The following is a 7,272-nucleotide window of genomic DNA, read 5'->3' on the forward strand; positions in this document are numbered from 1 at the left end:
GCACACACGTGTGTGCACGTACACATGCTGTGTACCTATTTGCGTGGGTGTGCATTTGTGCTTGTGTCACGTGCACATGTGTATATGCATGTGTTTGTGCTGGGGGACAGCTGGGGGAGTAACAGGCCATGAAGACCAGAGAGGAGACATTATCAAAAGGACCGTCACAGACACTTCCTCTGTGAGGACCTGGAGCAGGTCCTGAGGGCCATTCAGCCAAGGGGGTAAAACAGGCTTTAAGGTGCAGCGGTCTAGTCCCACCCCCGTATTCTGCTCGGTGCCCGGCGGTGCAGCAGCGGGAGGCTGCGGCGGATGAATACCTGGATTCTGATTTCTACCCTCCAACCATCCCTGGGCTTGTGAGGGAGTTGAGTAAATAGTCTCAACACAGTCAGGAGGCCAACAGGAGGGAGGGGGCACCGAGGGGACGTCCTGACTATTGTCAGTAACGAAACCGAGACTCGGAGAGGATGCCTGACCTGGCTGCGGTCACACTAGTAAGTGGCTGAGCCCAGAGTCTGAACCCAATATTTTTGAATCCAAACCTGTGCTTTTAGAATATAGGAGGCAGCCAAGCAGAGAGTGTGGACTTAGATGTCCCCCGACCTGTGTCCAAGTCCTGGGCGCAGCCCCTTGCTGGCTGTGTGCCTCGGGTGAGCTGTAAATCTCTCCTTGCCTTGGTTTTCTCCTGAGTAAAATGAAGCCATGCATGGTTCTTCCTCGTGGAGCAGATGGGAGGGTTGGGTGAGATAATGCATGGAAGAGGTTGAGCCAGTGCTGGCACGGAAGAAATCCTCAATGAGTGTCAGCTCTGTTTACAGGAAGTCCTAACCCAAGCAGCCCCAGAGTGCTCAGGCTCTCAGCGTAGAGGCAGGCAGCTTGTCTGGGATCCCAGGGAGCAGAAGTCTCTTTTCTTGGCTGACCTTGCATAGTAAAGAATTTAACCTTGTCAAACAGAGCTCTGACCTTCGCCCTCAGCTCCTGGCAGGTAATCTCTGTTTGCCTAGGGGTCTTGGACTAGCCAGATAGTAACAACATGATTTAGGGGGAGGGCTGGCCACACCGGAAACACCAACCACGCGATTTAGGGTGGGGGCTTTGGGTTACACATATCAGCTGACCTGGAGACTGAGATCAACCACGTGGGCAATCAATCAATCAATCTGGCCTCTGTAATGGGGGCCCCATCAAAACTCAACACAGGCTCAGGCTGGCTGCTGGGAAATTGACACATCCTCCCTTCCCGGGCGAGGACAGTGGAAGCTCAGCGTCTGATGCTTCCCCAGACCCCACTGTGTGCGGTCTTCCCTTGGCTGGTTGAACCTTTGCCCTTCCCCCGGAATAAACTGTCACTGTGAGTCCAGTCGCATTCAGTGAGTTCAGCGAGCTCCTTTGGTGCACAATCAAGCTTAAGGGTGGTTTTGGAAACCCCTGAACTTCCAGCTGGTGTCAGAAGTGAGGGTGGTCCGTGGACTGCGTTCCCTCTGAACTGTACGGTTGGCTAAACGCTTGCAGCCTGGCACAGTGAACAAATGAGCGAGCAAGCGCTTTGTCCAGAAGGGCTCTTTACGCGCACTGTGTCACTAAACGCCTCAACAACCCTGTGGGGCGGGGACTCATGCCCCGTTTCACAGGCAAGGAAGCCGGGGCTCAGGGAGGTGAGGCAAGTGGAGGGGCCGGCATGGGAACCAGGCCTGCCAGACTCCAAATGTGGGATCTGACCACCACAGGGTTCTGCCGCTCCCAAGGGCCCTTCTACCCTCCCAAGTTAGGCCGTCACCAGCCTGGGACCTCCTGGGAAACAGAACAGAGAAAGGCTGAGGCAGACCAAGCCTGCAGCCCGGGGGCTTTTCAGAGGAGGCGGCAGGTAGCAGGCCTGCCCCGTGCCCAGTGCGCTGACCACAGCCTATCCGGCCCTGCTCTGGGGCTGCAAACTCCGATGTCTTTGTGGGCCAGGTGGGTCACTTAAATGATGAAAGAGCAGGTGGATGCTGAGGAGGAGCACGGGAACTGAGGTGGATAAAGATGTGCTCCACAGCAAGGCACCATAATCTTGGTGGAGATTCTTGTCGTCTTAAATACAGCGAGGGCCAAACCAGACATGCCTTTAGGTCTCCAGTCTGCGACCTCTGAACCCTACAGCCTGGGCCTTCCCACCTTGGCCGCTTCGCCCCTCACCATGACGCTCCAGCTTCTCAGCTCCTGAACAGTCCTGTCCTCTCATCGCAGAGCCTCCGCCATGTGGTTCTCTGCCTCAATCACTCTCCACTTGCTCTCTGCCCTGCCTGGCTGTTACCTATTCTGCAGGTCTCGGCTTCAAAGCCATTCTTTGGGATTTTCCTCTGATCCTGCACATTCAGTAACAGAACTCAGGCCTCTTGACTACAGCCCAGGGCTTCTCTTCTTCCTACTCTGCTATAAACTCTCCATCCCCTAGGCTTTCCTATGGCCACTCCAAAATCAACTAACATTCATTCAGATGGTCAGTCAGTCAATCAACTAACCTGACTCTTATTGAGTGCCTTCTCTTTTGCAGGCTCTGTTCTAGGCACAGGGAAACTATCAACAATGAGGGTAGGATCTTGCTCTCATTGACCTTAGGGAGAGTCAGACAATACACTGATAATCACACACAGTAATAAAGGCTGTGCAGAGCAATACAGAGTACACTAAGTACTAAGTACAGTAAGAGACACGGGGAGGCTAAGTTAGACTAGAGGTCGGGGAAGACTGGGGGCTCAGGGTCTCCATCTTCCTGTTCTCTTACACATTCTTTCTCTGTGCTCTAACAGGCTTGCTATGGGGATTAAGGCTCCATGATCCAGGCTGGGTACACAGGAACCATTTGATAAACGTGGCTCCTCCTATCGCTTTTCTCCCCACCTCCTGCTACCCGTCATTCACATCCGCCTCCAGAGGGGCAAAGGGCAGGTGTCCCTGGAGGTGGAGGGAAGGCTAAGGTGACCTCGTCTGTCGGCCTTGCCTCTGCCTCGGTCCCTGAGGGCTGAGAGCTGGAGAAAGGAAGGAGCCACCCTTTCTTTGGCTCCCACCCTGGCCCCAGCGTGGTGCCAGGAGCTTTACAGACGTGCTTACCCTGACCTCGGTGACACGGCACAGCACGGGTGCTACTACAATCCCCACTCTGCAGATGGGGAAACTGAGGCCCAGAGAGGCCACAGCACTAGGGGGCAAACCCGAGACAAGAACCTAGAGGTCTTGGCTGTGGAGTCCATGTTCTTCCTGCAACGCAGCAAACTGCCAGGATAAACAGCAGCCAGGGGGAGCAAAGACAAAATAAGACAAAAAAGCAAAAGCCACTGAAAGCAACGTAGACACCCATCCATTGAGGATTCGTTAAACGAATCAGAGAACGTTCCCTCAACAGAATCCTCTGCTGCTGCTCGAGAAAATGAAGTAGATAAATGCTTTTCACACTCCTATCCTGTTGTGGGTTTTTGTGGGGGTTTTTGCCATAAACATGCCTTATATCTAAAATTATTTTAAAGTGGGTATGAAGCTCAAGCCACAGGTGTGCAAGAAACAGAGCATCTGTTCATTTGTTTCATATCTACTTTCTGTCCAAAGCCTTCTCCCACCAGGCTGGTGGGAAATTCAGCCTCAGCCGTTCTTCATTGTTCCCCAACCCTGTGCAAAAGTCCTGGGGTCACACGTAGCAGCAAGGAAGTGGGCAGAGCGGAAAGGACCTGGTGTCAGGGGGCGTGGGCACCGCAGGCAGGGTTGGACTGTGCTTGCTCCCCTCTGAGGTCTCACCGGCTCCCCCGGGCTCTGCCTGGCGCCCCCAGCTCAGCAGAAACGGGTGCCCCCACCCCTGCTCACAGACCCACAGCCCTCTGCCTCCTCCTCCAGTCACGGAGGACTTCTTTGGGTCCTGGGAGGAACTGCCCCCCCCCCATCTCTAATCACGTTCCCTCAGGGGCTCTCGCCCTCTCCTCTCCCAGGAGGCACCTCGGCTGCCCCCATCACTGCCCCTCCTCCACTGCCCAGAAGCTCGATGTCTTTGGGGTTTTGGAAGCCAATGGTGAGAGGGGGAGTCTGTTTTGCAGGAAACCTCTCTCGCGCTTCCCACTCTTCCTCTAACCCTCCCCCAAGGCAAGGAGGCCCAGAACCTTCTTCTCCTGTGGGTTTGGCAGAGAAAAATTAATACGTCAAAAAACTATCTTGTCACAACTTATCCTGCTGCTAAACATACATGTATACTATACAAACACAGTATACATTTATTGACAAATATGCACATATATGGGGTATGTGCGCTACACTATGGCTACCCAATAGTCCTGATAATGGAGAGGTTTCTGCTGTTTGTTAATTTTACTATCACTAAAATTAATGACCATCGCACATTACATCAGTTAGAAATACATTCAGCTGCAAGAAACTTAATACTCAACAAATAGGGCTTAAAAATATTGGTGTTTGTTTTCCTCACATAACAGAAGTCTGGAGTCAGGCACAGTAAGGTTGATGCAGCAGCTCGAAAGTCATCAAGGACCCAGACTCCTCCCATTTTTCTGTACCACAGTCCTCACCATGTTGGTTTCTCATCCTCAGGCTTGTTGCCTCATTGTCCCAAGATAGCTGCTACAGCTCCAGGCATCATACTTGTGTTAAAATAGGAAAAGGGGGACTGAGCAATGCCTTGTAAAAGAAAAGTAGAAACTTTGCTAGCATTGCTCCTTAACATTCCCACTTGGATCTAATTAGCCGGAATGTTGTCAGTTGTCCACTTCTAACTCTCAGGGAAGCTGCGAAGGGACCAGTTGGCTTTTCCAGCCTTTCTGACGGAGGCAGGAAAGGAAGAAGAGGATTGGGATTGTCTGCTGGTTAACCAGACTCTCCCTCATGAAAGCACCACGCTTTCTAGTTTACAAAACAGCAACTGTTGCCATTCTACGGAAGCTGCTGTTGAGGCCCAGAGTAAGCAGCTGAGTCACCTAAAGTCACACAGTGAGACAGCGATGCGGACAGAACCGGAGCCGAGCCCAGAGCTCTTTCCAGTACCCGCACCAACCGTTTCCCCTCGCGGGCTGCAGGCTTTGCACTCACTCTGCATGGATATTTGTTCCACAGCCAGGTCCACAGTTGCTCCCAGGCAGGCTGGGCCGAGGTGGCTGCTAGTATCTGCAGTGACGACAGCCTAGGCCTGTGGACGGGGCAGCAAGGGTCCAGGGACAGAGCACAGGCCCTCGGGGATGAGGGCAGCCTCTTCCCCATCACAGGAAGCCCAGCCTGTCAGGGGGTGGGGGACAAAGAGAGCTGGGGTCCTATATGCCTGTCTGACAGACCGACAAATGAGGGGAGGTGACAAGGGAGAGTGAGAGGGGAGAGAGGTGACAGAGAAGAGGGTATGGAGGAAAAGAGAAGGGAACTGAGAAAGAGCAGGTGATCCAGAAGAGGAGGTAGAGGAAAGATGGGGTGAGGGTGGGGGCAGGGAGGGAGGAGGGAGAGAAGAAGGGAGGGAGGGACGACCTGTGGAGCCATGATGCTGGGCAGCAGGAGACGAGGGGGCAGCCAGCAAACAGGCCGAGGGGGCTTCCCGGCCTCTGGGTGGGCAGCTGGTAAGGCCTGACACCTGCCCTCACCTCCACCTCGACCACCAGGTACGCGAGTGCAGGGAAGAACAGGGGCCAAGGAAACAGGCAGAGAAAGCCCTTCCGTGCCTGGGGCATCAGAGGTGGTGACCTCCAGACTGGGACCTGACATCCTTCCCAGGCATTCTGACACTTCAGCCTGGCCCCTGCCTCCTTCCCCCCAGGCCTGCCCCAGCCCAGACCCGGGCACAACTCATGCTCAGGACATGTTTGTTGAATGAATAACTGCAAAACTAGAGAAGAACAATAATACAAAAGCAGGACACAATCACCCACTTCTACAAATGCGTAAACAAGGTTCTCGGGAGCACAACGTGGACTTTCTCTCCCAAAGGGACAGGAGGAGAGACATGAAATCTCGTGTTGGAGGAGAATGCTGAGGCTGCACAGAGAGAGGTCTCCTTCGGCTGAAAGGCACCGGGGGCAGAAGCATCCGCAAGATCTTTCCCAAGGGGGACAGACGCCTTCCTCAGCCACTGCCCCACCCCAGGCCCCACCCGATCTGCCCCGGGCCCTGGCACCTGCCCCAGCCACTGCACCCTCCATTTCATCCAGGGAAACCTTTCTAAGAGAACAATTTGACCACGTGACTGCTCGGCTCTAAACTCTCCAGGGCCTCCCCGTGATCAGCTCTCAGCTTCACTGCTTCTCCCCTGCTCAAAAACCCTCTGTGGCTCCCCTCTACCCTGAGGATATCTGGTCTCCCAGCTCATCCACCTCCTGAGCCCACAAGCTCTCTGCACCCCAGACGCCCTGCACTTCTCATCGGTCCTCGAGCGCCCCACTCTCTCTTGCTCACACGTTATCCCTCTGCCTGGAGCATTTTCGCTCCTCCTGACCTGGCTGACCCTCACATTCTCCAGGATGTCTGCCCTGACTCCCGGCCTGTCAGCTGCCTCCCTGGTGCACCTGTTCACCTGTGCTGCCTCCCTCACTGCACCCCTTCCTGGCCCAAGAGCTCCTTGGAAGCAGGTCCCCAGCCACCACATCCCCAGCACCCAACAAACCCAGTCACGTCAGTACCTATTTGTTATACCCGCAAAGGGAAGGGGTGAATGGCCAATAGTCGGCCATCACGACGTCAAGACCAGGCTCTGGGGCCCCTATCTGTCCCCCCCGCATCACTGTGTGCATTCAGAGATGGGTAGCCTGCTTCCTCTGAGCCCCACAACAGCCTGGAGTGGGCGGCGTTTTTCTACCCGACAAACAAGGAGCCAGGGCCCAGAGGGGGCACAGACTTGCCCAGAGCCCCATAGGAGTCCCACAGCTTCGCAGTTCAGCCAGATCGAGCCCAGCCTGGCGGATTCCAGAGTGCACGTTCTCCCCACTGCACCCTGAGGCCCAAGGGTTGGTTAGATTCTCTGCATTCTTGGCGGCCACTGGCCCACAGCAGGTGCCAAGGACGATGGCAGGCAGAAAGGGAGAGTGGTGACGAGTTCCCCAGCAGGACCCTGGAGGCGGGTCAGGGGTGGGCAGGGCCTCAGGGGGGCACGGGTAAGACAGCGCCTTCAGCCACCGCGCGTGCCCCCTCCACCCTGACGCCGGGCCCCCAACCCAGCTCATGGACACTGCTCAGCTCGCTGCTCCCACAGGTTCTGACCCGCAGACTCCCTTTTTCAAAGCCCCTCCTTCTGCTGTCCCTGCCCCCAGGCTCTCCATG

Source organism: Equus przewalskii, chromosome 2 (assembly GCF_037783145.1).
Source record: "Equus przewalskii isolate Varuska chromosome 2, EquPr2, whole genome shotgun sequence".
NCBI lineage: Eukaryota > Metazoa > Chordata > Mammalia > Perissodactyla > Equidae > Equus > Equus przewalskii.